A 21,462-nucleotide genomic window follows, 5' to 3' on the forward strand; every position below is an offset into this window, starting at 1 on the left:
TGTTACTAGGAAAACTAGTGTATTCTACACTGCCATTTCCTGTTCTGTGGTTGCCTACCGCAGCTTTACAGCTATAGTTCGAATTCCAGAACGATTCTGGATATCCTATGTCTCCAAGGTGGAGACTAAAGATACCATCAATATCAATTCCAGCTTACTATGTCATACTCAGTCTCTTTCCTTGGGATATCACTTTCTTTATCAATTATGTGTTTCATTCACTTAGTACAGTATAGTTGTACATTTCACGTTCCGTTTGAAGTTTGTACACCACTGTCTTCTTATTCAAACAGGCTGCTTATTCATATGCATAATCCTTCCTCCTTCAGTACCTAGCGCTTGATGCCCGCGCACGACATCAAGTTCAGAAATATGCGCTTGCTTTGAAATCACTGGGATAAGACCTCACACACAACACGTCCTCTGAGTATAAAAATAATATTCTCATATGAAAACCACACCATGACAAGCCTTCACGCTTCAAATTAAACAAGAAAGATTGCAATATTTATAAACTAGTGGCGAAACGTATATAAAACTATACGAACAAGAACATAACATCGACAAACTTCCACGTTTAAAGTAATGACACAACACTCTTCAAATAATGGAGTAACTAACACAACATAGAAGAAAAACTTTGATCTACTTCACCATGCCATATGTACAAACAAGACATAAATCAAATTACATTGTGCTTGAATTCATGAAAAGTAATACAAATATATTACTTACCAACAAGTCTCATAGAGCATAGAGCCTCAACGTTATCTATTACATGAATAAGCAACTTTTGATTTTTAAATTCATAATTCTAGATTATAAATAAGATAAACATAGTAGGCCTATACAACGCATGTTAACAATTGTAAAGTGGATTGAGTTATTTCAGACGAACAAGTTTAATACAATTTTGCTCGTTTTCTCTTCCTTTTGGAGAGAGAGATTATATATGAAACATTTCATAGTGTGTTTTGAGAAAGCCAGTGATTGAATTCCCAATATGCTCAGTCAATTTAAGAGAGCAGTTAATAAATGCCTGAAAGAATTTTAGTTTTCTCCTTTAAATGTGTAGAAATTGATACCAACAATGTAACTTTTGGTTTTGCAAAGGAATTTCACAATGTTACATTTGTTGATGGCATTACTTCAAGTTCATTCTGTATAAAATTCATGAATCTGTAAAATGCTTGAAATATATTAATCAATATTTACATAATAATACTTGAGTAATCAGAGTTTATACAATATTTCAGCTTTCTAGCATAATGTATAAATTATTTGAGATATCTGCTGTATATTGAAATTTAAGAATGTTTTAAATATGTTTAAGATTAATGAAAGAAAAATTTGTACGAGTATACCGTATGTAAATTTATTTCTTACATTTTAAAACATTACCGAATTATTCTTTATAGCCCAACGCTATAAATATTTATACACAGGTTGTAACTTTAATAATAACAACTATTTATTTATTACGAATATACAAGTGACACATCTATGGAACTTCTGCAGTCCTTCAATGTAGTAATCAGCGTTGTCAACAACTCGTTGCCAGCGATGTGGAAGTCGTAGTATCCCTGTAGCAGCTCCTGTTCTGTTGATGTTTCTGATGGACCGCCCCACTGCCTGCAGAATATCGGGAACAGTCCGGAATCGACTTTCTTTTTCTTTACTTTACTTTATTGGGTTATTTTACGACGCTGTATCAACATCTAGGTTATTTAGTGTCTGAATGATATGAAGGTGATAATGCAGGTGAAATGAGTCCGGGGTCCAGCACCGAAAGTTACCCAGCATTTACTCGCATTGGGTTGAGGGAAAACCCCGGAAAAAACCTCAACCAGGTAACTTGCCCCGACCGGAATTCGAACCCGGGCCACCTTGGTTTCGCGGCCAGGCTCGCTGACCGTTACTCCACAGATGTGGACTCCGGAATCGAACGTCACGTAGTGGTTCCTTCATCTTCGGGATTAAGTCATAATCACAGAGGCTAAGTCCGGTGGATGTGGTGGATGAAAAAGCACTTCCCACCCCCAGGGACGGTACGAATCAGCTACAGGCTGTGCCGTGTGTGCCCCTGCGTTATCCTGCAAAATGATGGGAGGATTCTGCAAAACGTGTGGGCGCTTTCTTCGCAACGCTGGTCTCAGATTATGCTAAAAAAAATGACGGAAATACTGTGCATTAATATTCAGCCAAGATCGCTGTTCCTGCTTTGTAAACATGGCGAAACACAACCGCTTAGAGCTGTACTAACAGGAGACAAATTTCAACTCTCCATAGCGCATGCGCTGTGAGTCGGACGGAAGAGTCCTTTTAAGGAGGAAAAAGGGCAGACATAGACTAATATGTGGTAGAAGTGACAACAATTAACTCCGGCTCGTTTCGCTTTTAAAGTAGCGTTGCCACTATTAAAGTTACACCCCACGTAGTTTAAATGTTCTCATTTCCATTCCTTCATGTACAGGTCCCCTTTTATATGCAGTCGTTTAGAAGATAGGTTTGAACCTCATTAGTGACACCAATAACGCATAACTCGTGGTAACTAAGCCAGGAGATAATGGAGTAGAGTCGCCAATTCATATTCCCCTCCATTGCATATATCGCTTAGTAGTAACATACTCGTATACTAATCAGACCCCTTTTATATAACGGAAAAAAATAACATTGTAACTAAAATTAAGTCTCATATTATTCCTAACTTTATTGGCAATGTTGGTATATTTTCAAAGAGCGTCTTATAAGAAACTGCGTTCATAATGATCTTCAAGTAAGGCAAATAATAACCAAATCGGTAAGAACATATGAAAACTGTTGAAAAATTGCTTTTTCTTTTCTTTTTTTTAAATAAAATTATGCTCCGTCCATGAACTTATCAGGAGTGGAATAATTTTGAGGAGTTATTTCGAAGTAGAAAATTGACGAACAAAAGAAGGTCAAAATTCTTGTTTTGCATATATTTGGAATTTGTAATGGAATACTTAAAATTTTTGTCGCTGTATCTTGTGACGATTCCCTCGTTTAAACTTGAGTGACAGACCGCAAGCTTCCTATACAGTATCTCGCATACTCCTCAACCGTTCTCCTTCTTGCTTTCTTGTTCTGTCTTTCTACACGTAAGTAGTAAGAACCCCGACAATTAAATGTGGGAAAGTTTGTGTTAGCCAAGTAGACAGAAGTTGGCGCGCGGCGTTTGAGACAAAGAAAGTTCAACGTTAACAAATTAAACTAACATTTGTGCAAAGGCCTGAAATCTCGCGTCAAACTGGGGCGTGATAAATTAATCAAGTTGTAAGGAATTTATCCCAGCCTCGTCAAGTCACGATTGCAGCAAGGATTTTGTTTGAACAGTTTTGTATGTGGGATGTTAAAACTTGACGTAGTCCCTTTCATCTTGTACGGTACAGTCCAAGAACCGTACTTGACGTCAATATGTATCTCTCTAGGTATACAAAACGACTTTTCCTTTCATATGTATCACCAACTTTGGTAACCTGAAGCAGACCTCTTTGACAGTAACGTCGTGTTAGAGTTGATAAAGTATCAAATATCTCTGCGAAACTTTTTTAAGGTTAGAAAGCAGTGCAACTCTGACGTATCGAATAGGCCTGTGTTTTCCAGTTTTGTTACTACAAGGGATCCTGTACGCAACTTTTGACAAGTCAATATCTACAACCAGGTTTTCTATACAAACTTAAAATCACGTAAGGCTAATAAAATTTGATATAGTTTAATTATTTCATGTTCGGACGTAATGTATTGTGTTGTTTTTATTGACTGTATTTATTTTATCTTCGTAGCAATAACAAAAACTTGGGAACGGAGCGTTATAAGCTTCAAAATTAATTTTTCTAACGTTCTAAATGATTGATTAAATGGTAAATTTACTAGTGTTAAATTATATAACCACGTGTGGCTTACAGCTGTTTCGGTGCATCCTTCACACCATCATCAGAGCCTACTAGATTCCGGCGTCATCTCGACATCGCTGCCTGTTGTAAGGGTGCGTTTGCGTGTAGGGGAGGGGATTTTTATTCAGTGCCTGTGTTATGTGATTGCGTACGGGTGATAGATACGTCATTCAACGCCGGTGGATTGTGGACGGAGAACCAATGCCTTCCTCATGCTTCCTCCACTCTCTCGCCAGTTCTGCATCCCTGCACTAGAGACCGCCATCACAAATGGACACTTTCTTCTCTAGTTTATCGTCTCTTTTAATAATTAGTGGCTTTATGAATACCTTTCTGATCTGCAGTGTGCGTAGATTTGTTTCATAGGCATTCCTTTTTTTTTTTTTAGATATATTTTGTAGATAGTAGTCTGGTCTCTCAGAGGCCGCCAATTATCATAGCTTAAGACTGATTTTATTAAATGCATAATTTTTTCATTTTCTACGTACTTTTATCCGCTGTTTCCAGAAGTCAAGTTGGAATACTTCTGTAACCCATCATTTTTGGGAGTTTCATTTTTTTTCGTATACTGTATATTGATGTATATTGTTCTCATGCTAATGCCATGGAAAATATTTTAATCACTATATGGCCGTATTCTTAGACATTCTTAGCGCGGGCTTCCGGTAGATGATCAGCGAACTAGTCGCCCTCGGTAGCGCAGTTGGTATAGTGCTGGCTTTCTATGCTCGAGGTTGCGGGTTCGATCCCGGCCGAGGTCGATGGCATTTAAGCGTGTTTAAATGCGACAGTCTCATGTCAGTAGATTTACTGGCATATAAAAAAACTCCTGCGGGACAAAAATTCCGCCACACCGGCGACGCTGATATAACCTCTGCAGTTGCGAGCGTCGTTAAATAAACCATATCATATATCAGCGGACTAACGTTTTTCGTATTCATAAACCAGTGTTAGCGATATGATACGATATGATATGATATGATATATGATATGATATGATATGATATGATATGATATGATATGATATGATATGATATGATATGATATGATATGATATGATATGATATGATATGAATCCTGTACAAGTAATCAGTCAATAGCCGGGGCTAGTTTAGCACGCTTGTAGCGCGGACTAGCGAAATGTCTATGAATAGTATTAGTTTAATTTGTTGACCAGCTCTGTGGAGAAGAATCAACACAAAAGACATCTTTTCTCACCTGACTGGGATAATTTCCTTCTCAATTCGCAGTTGAATTAAAATTAGCCTTCTTATGATAAAAGTTTAGCGAAAGTTAAATTCGATAACACGATGACTGAAGCGCATTTTGGCAGGATTGAACTTTTTTATTCGTGCCAAATAGAATTTCTCTTCAGTTGAAATAAATGAATAAAATTAGCATTAGAATATAATTATAATCCGGGAGACAAAATTGAATTTAAGGGCTTCCCACAATCAGCTCGCATCGATACACAATGTTGCCAACTTTGATGTTTTTTTGTGTGTCTCTCCTGTCAAAGTCCTCCGAGAAGGTAAATAGACGAGTCATTCATTCATTTATTCACTCAGAATGGATTTTACGTTATACAAATGGGGTAAGTAATTCATTTTAAAATTAATTTAACAAACAAGCGTGACTGCGGAATGTGATGAGTTTTGTCTGTACAGAAAAGTACAGAAGTTTTTTTGTAATGTGCATCTAATTTTGTAGCTTAAGATCATGTTGACAGAATGACAGAGAATAGGCTACCAAAGAAGATAATGAATTATCGCCCGATCGGGAAAAGGGATCTGGGTAGACCTCGCAAGAGGTGGCTGGACGATAGAGACCGGAACAGGTGATATCACCTAAACCTTGAAGGGAGAAGAAGAAGAAGAAGTTTATTAATTAATTATTATAATTGTGAGGATAAAGTAGACAGACAAACTGTATGAATATTGTAAAGAGTTAACATTTTGGCGCAACAGATTTTAATTAAAGACTTTTATAATAAAGACATTTACTTTTCCACCATAAAAATGCTAACGTTTCAAACTATAAATGTAGAGAAACAGAGCTCGACTTTTAGTTGGAAAATGAAGATCCGTTTCGTCAGAGACTATTCAACCTGCAACACAGGCGTTAGTCCACGTTACGTTCGTAATGAATGATGGAGAGAGATTGGGATGTCACAGGGGAACCGAAGTATCTGGAAGAAGACCCAGCCTGTCCAATGCAAGTTAAAAATTCAGGATATAGCGGGACTTGAACCCAGGTTCCTTGGTTTATAAGTTCACAGCTTTAGTGGTGGTTGATGTAAGATCCTTGGAATACAATAATTCAAATGAAAGAAATGAAACATGCAATATGGATACCATGATATAAGATGACTCTTTATTTCAGTGGGAATATATCGTCGTTGTTCCTGCAATAACTCCTATGTGACATATTTATCGATTTTCAGATTTTTTTCTATTAAATAACTTAAATAGTGATACAGCAAATAATAAAATCTCCTATATGTAATTATATTTGTTTGTTTCGAAAATGTAAGAATTCACAGTCTTCTATGTACGGCTGCCATAGGATGAATAAATATGTTTTTTCTTCCCACTAACAAATTTTATATTTTGCACATAGGAGTTATTGCAGGATCAACGACGATATATATGTTTCCAAATTCTGTAATGAATGTAATTAATTAATTTAATTATTTATTTTTCTATTTATTTACATATTTACGTATTTATTTATTGTGTGTTTATTTATTTACTTCTTAATTTTTTTGTATTTATTTGCGTATTTATTTAGTTATTTATTAATTACTTATTTACTAAGTTCTTTATTTCTTACTTATTTACGTCTTTTGCTTATTTATTTATTTTATTTATTTATGTATCTATTTATTTTACTTTCTTAGTCTACTTATTGACTTGTTTACTTACTTATTTATTTATTTACTTATTATTTATTGATTTCTTATTAACTTATGTATTAATTAATTAATTAATTGATTTATTTACTTATTTTCTTACTTGAAAATAAAGGAGTTATTAAATATAGTCATAAATACAAATATTACGTGTTACAATCACAGATGATGAAAGGAGCCATATAGAAATGAAAGAACGTTTGAAGAAAGGAAAATATGTAATATCCACTCTTAATCAAGCATTATGGGATAATAAAATCAGAATTGAATCTAAATATAAAATTTATAAATCAATTGTGAGAAGTACAACTTTATATGGGGCAGAAACTTGGCAATTGCAAAACCCATTCAAAAATAAATTTTTGGCCTTAGAAATGGATTATTGGAGACGATCAGCAGGGATTTTAAGAAGAGATAAAATTAGAAACGATATAATCTGAGAGAAAATGCAAGTTAAGAATGAGGATATTTTCACAAAACAACTAATTTGGTATGGGCATATGATGCGAATGAATACGGCAAGATTACCAAGGTTGGCATATGATTGGACCCCATCAAGAAGAAGAAAAATAGGAAGACCTATGACAACATGGAAAAAGGGCATTCTGGAAGCTATGGAAAGAAGACAAGTAGGAGAAGACCTATGGGGGGAGAGAGAGAGAGAGAGAGAGAGAGAGAGTGAGAGACAGAGAGAGAGGGGGGGAGTGGTATCTTGCAGTGCGATTTACTTATTTTCTTCATTATTTAATTACTTATTTTCTTATTTATTTACTTTTGTATTTATTTAATTATTCATTTGTTTATTTTCGTATTTATTTGTGTATCTATTTACATATTTATTTAGCTATTAACTTACTTATTACTCATTGCACGAATAATTGCCGATTTCAAGAGAGGCATTGGCGCAGTGTTATACGATACGATCCAGTGTTTATGCTTTAGTTCGCCTACTGGCCGCCGGCAATCATTAGTGCAACGAGTAATACTAGGTATTTATTTACTTCTTTACTTTTTACTAATGTCTTTATTTTGTAGTTACTTCTTTGCGTCTTTTGCTTATTTATTTATTTATTTATTTGTTTATTTATTTATTTATATTCTTAGTCTACTTATTGACTTGTTTACTTATTTGCTTGTTTCTAAGTTTATCTATTTATTTATTCGCGTATTATAGATTGATACAGCGTCGTAAAATAATCCAATAAAATAAAATAAATAAATTATTGATTGATTGGTTATTAATTTTATGTATTTATTTGTTTATATATATATATATATATTTGTCTGTTTGTTTATTTAAAGCTTGAGTGCTGTTGGTGATAAAAGAGTGGGAATTAAATATTAATCGTGTTGTCTGGTCCATTTCTTATGTACTTTTATATCAAGGATTACCCTTTTTGTCACAAAATAACTTACTAGTTTATATTATGAGCTGTTTTCGAGAACACTTCTTGATGATGATGATGATGATGATGATGATGATGATGATGATGATGATGATGATACGTGTTGCTGTTACTAATAAACTTTTAGAAGGCGATTTTTTCGGCTACTTGAATATTCTTACTGAGATTTTTAATCAAAACCAGCCATTCTTAAGTAGAACTACTGAATATGTGGTTGTAAGGTTATCGATTAAGGGAACAAGGGTGAAACACAAGTCTTCTGACGTAAACCCAGAAGCGTAAAGGAAAGAAAATAAATCTTTACTTTTGTGACAGAAATCCATCCCATTTCACCTGAAATGAGAGCTGATGGCTTTCCCAATAATGGTAATTTACAGTTTAGGTCTATTTATTTGGTAGAATCTGCTGCCGTTCTTGTTGATATTGACTCCCGCTCACTCAAGATGTAACCAGACTTCTCGTAGTTCTATTTGTAAAAGTTTTGTCAATTTCTTTAAGTAGTTGTGTAGGCAGGAGGAAAGTTTGCTGGACCCGGAGCGGAGAGAGACCCGAGGCTCAGCCATCGATCGCGCCCATCTCTCTGACAAGTAGTGGAGGACGCACGGATGGTTGGTTAGTGTTCCTTGTGCTGCTGCAGCCCAGTTCTTCAAAGTCAATTAACTTAACTTGCCCATCGTGTAGAGAGCCTGAGTAGCTTAGCATGACATTGGCCGGTTCGCAACACTGCTCCTGTCTGCTTCTAACACAATTATAACACGACTTTGTCTACCGGACTACGGAACACAATCCACTTGGAATGCATTGTCTGCATGAAGATAAAATACAGGTCTTGTTTAATTAAAATAAAATTAATCTTATGAATATCTAATATTTAATATAAAACGTAATAAAGGTTGGTTCACGAAGATAAGTTGTAATTTAGGTATGATTTTTTTTTTTTAATTTTGTTGATTAACGTTCATAAGAACATTCTCTGATTTCGAATGATATCGGGACTGTGGTTGATTAAGGGAAGACTGCACTGAAAATCATGAAAATTTTTCCAAATTTTTTTTAGCTATTTCACTTATTCAGAATTTATATTTTCATACCCCGAATGGATTCAGCTCAATTCTGAGTACTAATACTCGTATGTTTACACTTTTTAAATTAAGGCTGGAAGGGGGCGTGGAATTTAAAGAGCTGTCAAAATTGTTTTTCATCGAAGAATTCTTTTTTAAATTTCTGATTACAAATCTAGTAACTTTTTGTTGGCTCCAGAAGTTACTAGATGAATGTAGCGGAGGAGAATATTAATTTACATAAATATTCATTTTATTTTCAAATCTATTTTTCTGTGTTCATTTTTGTTGATTCAACACCAACTTTCTTATGCCAAATATTAATCAATCTGGATGAAATTTTTACTGCATGTATTTATGAGATAGCTGCATGTTTCTATGCATTTATTTTGTGAGAAATGCTGCTAGTTTATTTTATTAATAACAAATGCATAGAAACATGCAGCTACCTCATAAATATTGCAGTAAAAATTTCATCCAGATTGATTAATATTTGGCATAAGAAAGTTGGTGTTGAATCAACAAAAATGAACACAGAAAAATAGATTTGAAAATAAAATGAATATTTATGTAAATTAATATTCTCCTCCGCTACATTCATCTAGTAACTTCAGGGAGCCAACAAAAAGTTACTAGATTTGTAATCAGAAATTTTAAAAAAGAATTCTTCGATGAAAAACAATTTTGACAGCTCTTTAAATTCCACGCCCCCTTCCAGCCTTAATTTAAAAAGTGTAAACTTACGAGTATTAGTAATCAGAATTGAGCTGAATCCATTTTGGGGTATGAAAATATAAATTTGAATAAGTGAAATAGCTAAACAAAATTTAGAAAAATTTTCACGATTTTCAGTGGAGTCTTCCCTTAATTCTAAATAATATCTAACCTTCTTTTATTCTAATAATACTCTCGCAGTAGCTAAGTGATCTAAACAATCCATCTCTGTTTACTGTTGTCTCTGTCACATCTGGAATTCTTTATTCTGGCAGAAAACTCCGCAATTAGAATTTCCTCGGTGTTCTCTTGTTTCTCCATTTATGTAGGCTATTTAGACTATCATCGATATTGGAGAACAAGGGTACAGTACATCAGTTATTCATAGATTTAAAAACGGCATATGACTCGGTTAAGAGAGAAGTTTTATACAATACTCTTATTGAATTTGGTATTCCCAAGAAACTAGTTGAATTAATTAAAATGTTTCTCAGTGAAACTTACAGTAGAGTCCGTATAGGCCAGTTTCTATCAGATTGTTTTCCAATTCACTGCGGGCTAAAGCAAGGAGATGCACTATCATCTTTAGTTTTTAACTTCACATTGAATATACCATTAGGAAAGATTAGGATAACATAGGGGGTTTGGAATTGAACGGGTTACATCAGCTTATTGTGTATGTGGGTGACTTGAATATGTTAGGAGAAAATCCACAAACGATTAGGGAAAACACGGAAATTTTACTTGCAGCCAGTAAGGAGATAGGTTTGGAAGTAAATCCCGAAAAGACAAAGTATATGATTGTCTCGTGACCAGAATACCTATTGTACGAAATGGAAATATAAACATTGAGATTTAGCCTTCGAAGAAGTGAAAAAATTCAAATATCTTGGAGCAACATTAACAAATATAAATGATACTCGGGAGGAAATTAAACGCAGAATAAATAAGGGAAATGCCTGTTATTATTCGGTTGAGAAGGCTTTGTCATCTAGTCTGTTGTCAAAAAATCTGAGAGTTAGAATTTATAAAACAGTTATATTACCGTTTGTTCTATATGGTTGTGAAACTTGGACTCTCACTTTGAGAGAGGAACAGAGATTAAGAGTGTCTGAGAGTAAGGTACTTAGGAAAATATTTGGAACTAAGAGGGATGAAGTTACAGGAGAATGGAGAAAGTTACACAACGCAGAATGGCACTCATTGTTTTCTTCACGTGACATAATTAGGAACATAAAATCCAGACGTTTGAGATGGGCAGGGCATGTAGCACGTATAGACGAATCCAGAAATGCATATAGAGTGATAGTAGGGAGACCGGAGGGAAAAAGGCCTTTGGGGAGGCCGAGATGTGGATGGGAGGGTAATATTAAAATGGATTTGAGGGAAGTGGGATATGATGGTAGGGACTGGATTAATTTTGCACAGGATAGGGACAGATGGCGGGGTTATGTGAGGGCGGCAATGAACCTGCGGTTCTTTAAAAGCCATTTGTAAGTTGTATGTACCATCATCATCCCATTCGATTTTCATTCCGTAGCATTCCCTTATCCCCGCCTTGTGACGCGGGGGGGGGGGCTGGCCTAGGGACAAGTGGGGTTGCCTGATTCGGAACCGTGATATGCTGCGAACATCAGGGTTCCATTATCAAAATGTTTTTTTTCTGCAATCCTACGTTGAATTTGGAACTTAAGTCAATTACGTTGAAAAATGTCAACAAACCTTCAATATACATCATCGCCTATAGCAATAATTCAATGAATAAATCAGTTATATGACTTTTATGGTCAATGAACATTTCTAGAATGGTCATATTTGTGAATGACTACCACGTCATGGACATACACATTTCTTGCCACTAGTATACTATTTGTCAGCTTCGTTATAATTCGAATGTAGATAACTTAGATTTACATCTTAGCGTATCGTAAGGGATGTCTATTTGCAGCGTTGGGCCGAATAACGGTCTATGTTACAATTGCTAACTGTGCAAGAGGACCAAAAATGTTACATCGTAATTTCACTCATAAATTTACTATCGGACGGGCAACATAGACCGTTCTTCCATCAATATGTTTTGTACTCTAAGCGAAGTATACGATTGTATGTTATTGAAAGTCATATTACACATCATAGAAGTTTGTAACATTTTTAACTCCACAGAAATGCTACTGCAGTATTGAGATGTAGGGACACCATTAAATTAATGAAAGTTGTAACAATTACAAATGAATAAAGAAAATACTGCAAAAATAACAGCCTGGAACTTACATTATTTTGGGGATCTTCGCACTAGCTTGCGACTTCGTGTTCCTTTGTTGTATACTCAAGACCACTATCTCTCAGCGACTTTCGTGACACTTTTTTCAACATATTAATATTAATTGTTTGGGTCCTGTTTGTTTTTATATTTATTTAGTCGGTCAATATTGTGACTTTTATTTCACACAACAATGTTACTTTTATTTACAACAATAATGACTTTCTATAACTGAATTTAAACACTCCCTTCAACGATGCGTATTTCACTTCACACAGCAACACAGTATTTGTTATTGCACCCCACAGACGACAATGACAATTCACTTGGATTATTGAGAAGAACATTGTACTGCTAATCTCAACTAATGTTCACAAAGCACTATTTACGAAACAAAACTGTCAGTTCTCAGTTCACAGTTCGTTTGCCTTGGCTAGTTCTTCTAGCTCATTCATTCAAGTTCACAGTATATCGAACTCAAGACTTCCGGAGACAGTCCACTGCACTCGAACTCAAGACTTCCGGCCGCGTTGCTTCTTCCTGGACGCTCACTGCTGCTTCACAAACTCACTCAAGTCAACCCCGGTCTCGAAGGCTGCTTCACAAAAACTGACTGGTTTGCTGTCCAAACTAAAAACTGGCTGTGTCCTTCGCGTCTTCCATTTATCACTAAACCATAGTTTCCAGAAAGTACTGTTTCGAGTGTCTTCGGGAATAATCTGTTACTGGAAACGTCTCGAGTTTCTCCACTACCGCCGCAGTCGGCCTCCTTCCCCTCTCGGCATGCAGACGTTCCCCTTACGTCCGTCCCCTCCAGTCTGCGCGGCTGCAGCCTCCTTACCTTTCGCCGCGTCGCCTGTCTTCTCGCGCGCCCTCCCTTCTGTGGGACGCGTGATCGACTCCCGAGGTAGCGAGAACTTTCCATCGTGGTTCCATCGTTAATGTCTTGCAGTCGTCCATTTTACGTAATAGATCAACCGAAACCTGATACACAGAGTTTAAGTACCCAGTATTCGTAAAGAGAACAAACTCCCATGCAATAACTCCGGATACGATGTAAACAACTGGATAAGCTAGAAGTGACTAGTGATATAAACCAATGTTACAACTAATAAATTCATGGTTGTAGTTCATGTAGAAGCGCCTCTGATACAGATATTGAAAAACAATTTTTGTGACAGCTGTGTAAGACTATACAAAGCATTATTCCATTAAAAACTCGATTTTGAAAAATTGTAACACAGACCGTTATTCGACTCAACGCTTCAGTTTGTGAGTAATTTACAGTCTTGATGCATTAATTGGAAAGGGCGACAATTTACGAGAATTTAAGTGACGACATTGGATAGAATGTACCATTTATTGCATCATGTTGTCATATAACACACACGGACGTGGCATACAGTACAGTAGAACCCCGCTAGTTCAAACTAATTGGGACTAATCCTGTTCGTATTATCGACATTTCGGATTAAACGGGGTACAGAAATGCAAGCAAGAAAACCACTCCTTATCCCTTCCCTTCCCCTCACTGATAACTGTACATCACATAGCCTAATTCAAGTTATGTTTATGGAGCATTGGCGGGAGATTCCAGGCACAAAGTTATTTGCTCGTCGTCCGAAGAAGCTGACAGATTATTTATCTACTATAATATGAGTGCTGATAGTTTTCCTGTAATTTAATTGAGTTTAACAAATGTTCATTGTCATGATAATTATTTCGAGACCGGAGGTCGAGTAATAATTATCTAATGACAGAAAACATGAGTTTAAAAGCGAAATTAAATTACCTGAGAATAACTATTATCACGAATAATCACAATTATTGTATTCGACAAGATAATAAAATTCCAATGCGAACTACAGTAATTCTGAACTACTAAACATTCGAAGTTATAACAATAATACCACAGTCTAATATATATATATATATATATATATATATATATATATAGTCACGAAGCTTGAGTTGTGAGGGTACTAGGAATAATAGACTGAGCCGGTACTATTTCCCATTGTCTGTGATGTGGCGATAGTAGCGATCCTAGTGGTTAGCAACTATCTATGGATGCATATTCCCTACGTATTGAGCTTCGTGACTTTATATCGTTGTTGTTCCTCAATAACTCCCATGTGACATATTTATCAATTTTTAGATTTTTGCTCTATTAAATAACTTAAGTAGTGATACAGCAAATAACAAAATCTCCTATATGTAATTATATTTCTTTCTTTTGAAAATGTAAGAATTCACAGTCCCCTATGTACGGCTGCCATAACATGAATAAATGTGTTTTCTCTTCCTACTGAAAAATTTTATATTTTGCATATAGGAATTATTGCAGGAACAACGACGATATATTAGACTGTGATAATACGATCCAGAAAAACAGTCGTATCGAAGCAGAGAGAAGAATAAAAGGCTCCTTGGAATAAAAACAACTGAACATTTGAGATTATAACAACACTTTATTTTAAACTCTTTTATCATTGGTTATCTATAATTTTCAACATGTTTAATTTTATTGTGAACATTTTTACTTGTAGTAATTAATTTTGCAATTATTGTAATTAATTATTATGCATGTCAAGACTGCGAGTCTCACGTAATTGCTTGATTGCTGATACAGCGAAGCAGAGACGATACAAATGAAACAAATGAACGTAAGAGGAAAAATATGATCACTTATTAATTTTGTGCACCATGCTTTTAACTATCAGTGTAATTCGATTCTCAATGGTCACTCTAGCGTCAATGAGCTCGTTCATTGGCTGAGAGACGTTCGCGTGGGAATATATAGGCTACAAAACAAGGAGTAATTCTTTAATGTATCTTGTACATTTTGAGCTTCTAAATACTATAGACCAGTGGTCGTCAGCACTTGCTGAAATGGTTAGATGGTAAGCAGTGCAATGAATATGTTCCGTCGTGCAGAAGGAAGAGGTAGAAAGCGCACCCACCAACAGCCATGGAAGCTCGCTGGTGGATTTTTTCGCTATATTGACAACAATAAGTATTGCTTTTCTGAGGTCGTCTTGTCGCTCGTTCATGAGAGCAGCACCATACATAATGCCAAGGACATATTCATTCCTTCTGTTTACTTTGTTTTCGTACACTTCGCTTTTAATCCACACCTACCGACAAAAATCGACAGGAGTAAAGTCTGGAGACCTTGGTGGACAACGCAGTTGACCACTTCTGTTGATCCATCATTTGAGGAATGTGACATTTAGATGGATATGCCATCTGGAGGCTCAAATGTATAGGAGCTCTGTCATGCTGGAAGAAACATGTCCATCTTTGTAGTCAAGACAGCCTTCTACACCTCGACAATCTTGTAACAGCGACAAACACTATTTCTTTCTACGTAGTCATTTACCGTTTCATCATAACATTTGTAAGGCTTGTTAGAGATGCTTGAATATCACAAATGTCTCCACATCCTTGAAAATTGGTCACATGTTTATATAAACATTTCTACTCGGAATAATCCATACTTCCACTCCCTGAAGTATTTATTATTCCTCTTGAATGATCTTGCATATCAAATAGCATGTCATGGTGTCTAAAATATTAGTTACCTGTATTGTCTGTCCCGAATCGTGGCGTCGTGGTCTAAGGATTCATGCAGAGGATTCGCGTTATAGAATGCGCTCTGGTTCGAGTTCTCGTGGTGGAAGAAATTTTCTTATGAAATTTCGGCCATTATATGGGACCGGTGTCCATCCAGCATCGTGAAGAATTTTGGTGAGCTACCATATATAGCGAAATCCGGTTGCGGAAACCAACTCTAATGGCTGGGGGCATCATCGTGCTAACCACACGATACCTCCTTTTGGTTCGATGATCATTTACCTCTGCGGAGGCATGTGAACGTGAGGCCAGCAGTCTGGTTGTCGGCTCTTATCTGAGAATAGCTTGTTGTACCGTGGATTAATTTAATTTAATTTAAAAAAGAAATTTATAAAATTATTCATGATATATAATATTAACAAATGTGTGTATTTTTTACCTTTTATTTCTGTCGACTGCCAATTATGTTTTTATTGATATCACTGACTTTTATCTAATTGTCGATTTATGTTAAATGTGTTTTTCCTCTCTTTTTCTCTTCTTTTTTTCGCTCTTGTGTGTTATTGTTTTGAATTAAGTTACTTACTGCATTTAGTAAACTGCCCTTGTAAATTGTATGTTATATTATTGACTAAGACCACACCGTACACGAGCCTGACTCTTACGGTAGTGGCTAGAAACATTTTTGTTTTATAATTTTAATTTGTGCTCGTTAGCTAGCTAGCTAGTTAAATAAAAAATAAGTAAATTTTATTTTATTTTTCTTTATTTTATGTCACCTGTATTCTGTATTCCCTCTCTTTAAAAAGTGACTAATTACATACAGTTCACATCATGGCATTAACTACAATAAAATTTCATTTCTAATGGTAATGTCATCAAACCACCTCAAGTTTTGTAGTTTTTAACATCCAATACACAGCTGTACTCAGAAAATTACACACCGCAGAATCGAACCTATAAATTATTTTTAGTAAGTTAATTTCTTAATAACCAATTTAATTTGAGCTCTAAATATGTCAGCATTCTTGCAGATCATAGCCTTCCTGTAATATTGTTTACTGTAGTATGTGTTTTGTTTTATTCTGAAATGCAACATGGCCGACTTGATGCTCCCTTCGCTTCTCCTTTACAAAAAAGCGAAGGGAATATCAAGTCGGCCGTGAATACTATTAGCTAGTTCTCAAAACTGACGACAGATGGATTTTGGAAAATAGGAAAATTATGTTTAAAAATTGACATTTGACTGGAAACTACTATTTTTCTGAAAAACTTTGAGTTCCAAGCTTCAAAATGAGGGGTCATTTATTAAACTCCGTCCAGCCGTTTTCCCCGTAATTTCCATTACCAGTTCAAATTATATATATATATATATATATATGTATTTCTTACGTCATATTCGATATCTTAATGTAGGCCTGTAGGGTGAGGCAATTTTATTCTCTCTTGTTGATCGGTTCTTTCGTTTTCAGATACAACATAAGAATTGAAACTATTTTCGGAGGAAGACCTGAGATATCTCTGGATGCGGAGCGATACCGATAGTGTAGGAGGGTTGAAGAAGATGAAGGAAGTAGAGAGTGGGAGGAGAAAGGCGGTAGTCCCTTTCATTGATCAGATTATTTTCGCTTCATCAGCTCATTTCTCTCCTTCATTCCTTGAACAAGCCCCTCGTCTTCGCCAATTCTCACCTTTTAATACTACCGGCCCTCGTGTTAGGATCACTCTAAAAGGGTTTGCGAAACTAAAACAAAAAACTAGTAATTCGAGGTGTTTCAAATCAAACGCAGGGATCGTACAAAGTCCGCACGATATCGTAGCCTTCAGCATTCTGCTTTCAACTGTTAACTCTTACTTCTTTTATTGCCTTGTCATGGAAAGAGATTTGTTGGTGTGGTTTATGACCTCGGTTGTTATGGTAATTGAAACAGAAGTTTATGACTCAATCGTAATAAAATGGAAATTAAATTAGAATTGTAGACGAAGTGTTGGTATATTGGCCCACTTTTGTTTTTAGATAAAGTAAATTGATGTTCTCTCCAAATGTCTTTCCGTATGACCAAGTGATCTGTTAAAGTGAGAAAAAATACGATCACTAAAATCGAATTTTATTAAATATATTAACATACTTCAACTGCTGTGACGTACTCGTATTATCGCTATTAAATTTACGTACTTTATAGGTAAATATTCAGTTAGATTATTTGTACTTTCACAGAAATAAAACATTCAATTATTTATAAATTATGAAGTGAAATATTATTTGGCACATCTCATTATTCTCTAACACAAAACACGAAGTTGGAGAAAATTGATAACACTGATATGAATTTAAAAAAATTTTTCTGCTACGAAAAAAATACTGATTAAACTTTAAATTAAAAATAGAAATTATTTTTATATAATTATTATAATACTACGAGGTCAGTCAAATGAAAACGAGAAATAAGTTTTTTCTCTCCAGAGGAATTTTATTTCTCAAAATAGTCTCCACCAGTGTTTAGGCCCTTGTCCCACCTGCTCACCAGATTTTTGATACCTTGTTCATAAAACTCTTTTGGCTGCTGATGTCACCACTGCTGCACTGCCTCAATCACGTCACCGTCCGTCGCAAACCGGCGCCCCCCAGGTCACTTTTGAGCTTGCCGAAAATCTGGAAGTCGCAAGGTGATAGGTCTGGGCTGTAAGGGGGATGTTCGAGCACCTCCCAGCGCAGGTCATGAATGATGTCCATGGTGTGCCGAGCTGTGTGTGGTCGCGCATTGTCGTATAACAAAATGACACCTTCACGCAAACGTCCAGGTCGTTTGTTTTTGACGCCACAACGCAATTCAGTACGGTGAATTTCGGAGTATGGAGTTGAGGTGACAGATTCTCCTCTTTCCATGAAATAGCAGAGTAATGGACTGTCTAAGTCAAAGAACAGAATGGGCATCACCTTGTCTGCAGTTGTGAAATTTCTTGACTTTTTTGGGGTGGTGATATGTCATGCTTCCACTGTATGCTATGTTGCTTGCTCTGCAGTTCGTAGTGCTTGCACCATATTTCATCCACTGTTGCAATACCTTCCAAGAAAGACTCCCCCTCCATAACACATCAGATGTTGCAAACTCAGTTCCATTCAGTGTTGTTTCTGGTCACCTTTGAGACATTTTGGCACCCATTTTGCGCACACTTTACGGGACTTGAATCGGTCGTGGATTATTGAGTAAGTATTATTAAAAGGATAAGTAAACCACTATTTATGAGTCACAGACAACAAAATTAACAATTAACTGGTATTTAATACCAGTATATAATCACATAAAATAATCGTAAATATAGTTATTGTTATTATTTTATCGATTTGCAGGTCAGTAATTCCAACTTTATGTTGACTTTCTATAGTTACGCATATAGGTCTATTTTACACGCATCTGTTTCGTATCCATATTGAAACACTACTCAGTAATACTTTCTAAGTTTATTTCAGACTCCCCTTACATTATAGTGAACTTTTCTTAATGATATGGACTCCCCTTGTGGATACTAATGGATTCCTTCACATTTTGTAGTTTATCGGATAAGACGTTAGCATTTCCATGGCAACAGAAGTCGAATTTCCATCCCACAAAATCCTCTCATGTTTTCTGTTATTGTAGGTCGAATATATAAGTTATTTTACACTTAAAGAATCACGCTTATTTTGTCGTCAATAGCTGCTAATTAGATTAATGATACAATCATAACTGTGAAACTTTAAGCTATATCAACAAGCGTTAAACGTGCAGAGAGCCGACGCCGCGAAAATCGTTCTTCATAAAGTTGAATCTCTGCTATAGCGACACATTTCGCCTTTCAGTAAATTAAGTGAATATACTGTATCAAGGCTCGTGTATAGAAAATCCACCAATCCCGTTCATATCTGTTATCTAAAATTGCAACCTTAGTCAGTGATAGAAAGTTCCAGGCAAAATTCATTGATAATTTATCGCTGATGTTGGAGTTTCACACCGAATAACTATTCGTTTAAGAATATCCTTGAATAAACTACCATTACCACCACCACCACCACCACCACCACCACCACCACCACCACCACCACCACCACCACCGCCGCCGCCATCACCACTTTGAAATATAATGTCATCATATGAAGCGGTTGAAGATTTTAAACTCTTCTGATTTCTTTTCAGTGGTTTGAAATATTATTAAAATAATGTTAGAAAATGACTATTATAGACTAGTTTGGATGTTTAATAGCATTTGAAATTAAAACACGATAAACAAAATTAAATATAAAATAATTTTGACAAATAAAATAGAAACTCACTATATGGCTTTCGTATCGTCCGCTTGTTGATTATCAGGAACACCTTTCAGTACCTTATTTTACATTGTAGATTGCAATGTACCTCTATGCGAAAGGACTTCTTTTTGCAGTAGCTATTCAGAAATTCTCCCCATCCATAAAATACTTCTCCTATCTTGCAGTCAACTATGAAGAATGGTTCAGGTTTCTTCCTAGGATTAGCAATCTCATTTCACTAATCAGGAAACTCACATCTTATCTTCTGGTTTATAAATTCCACATTATTATTGCACTCGAGGTACGGATGACCTCTTTTTGGAAATGTTGCCGACAGACAATAACATTTCTTCATTATATATGCTAAGAAATGGAAAAATCGAATCACAATAAAATTTGTTATTCTGTCCTCAACAGGATTCACAGAACATATTGAATTCACGCACAGAGTCAGGCAGAATTTCAAAACAGAAATACCACAACATTAAGCATACTTCATCAGGCGCTTTTTGTTCGAAACCGTTTCATCATATGTACAAAATACAGATTTCCCAGTGGAAAGTGTATGGACTTAGCACGAAAAGACTATATTTGCCTGTGGTAATATGCTTCACTTGTTGAAATTTTAGGAATCTGTAGATTCTTCCAGTAATCCATAGAAATTGCTTCCTTAATCATAGATTTTCTGGATTTCAATGGCATCCAAACATTCAGAACGCTTTATCTCATACAAAGTATCTCCTTTCCTCTTAATGTTGGGTAAACCATACAGTTATTGGCCACCTTACAGTTATTGGCCACTTGAACGTTGATGTGTTATTATAAGACAGGATGTGCAAATACTTAATTAATATTTTGCCAGGTGGTAGCAGCATGTTTTCTTATTTCGTTGTTACTTTAATTTTCAACAACAGATAGCACTGTGAGATGAAAAAGATATTTCTGCAAAACATACGTTCCCAGACTTTGGTTTCTTGTGAAATTCTTAAGAACTGTGTTGTGGTTGAGTCGTAATAATTACTGTTTCTTTTAACTGGTATTCATTATTATTCCAATTATGAGGTAAGTACATCTCTATTTTGACTTTACACTTATAAAACGTAATAAAATACAATCCCTAAATTTTGAAAATTTACTGTCTAATAACTGTTTAATAATAACGCATTTTTCAGTTATTGGCCACCCCGGCCAATAACTGTAATTTTATAATAATTTTAAAATTAAATTATTTTCCTTCATTTAACTTATTATATGCCACTATTTCACTAGTATTTTTATTTTCAGTCCATTAAATATGTGCATAGTTATTAGCCACATGGCCAATAACTG

This window comes from Periplaneta americana, chromosome 5 (genome assembly GCF_040183065.1).
Source record: "Periplaneta americana isolate PAMFEO1 chromosome 5, P.americana_PAMFEO1_priV1, whole genome shotgun sequence".
Lineage (NCBI taxonomy): Eukaryota > Metazoa > Arthropoda > Insecta > Blattodea > Blattidae > Periplaneta > Periplaneta americana.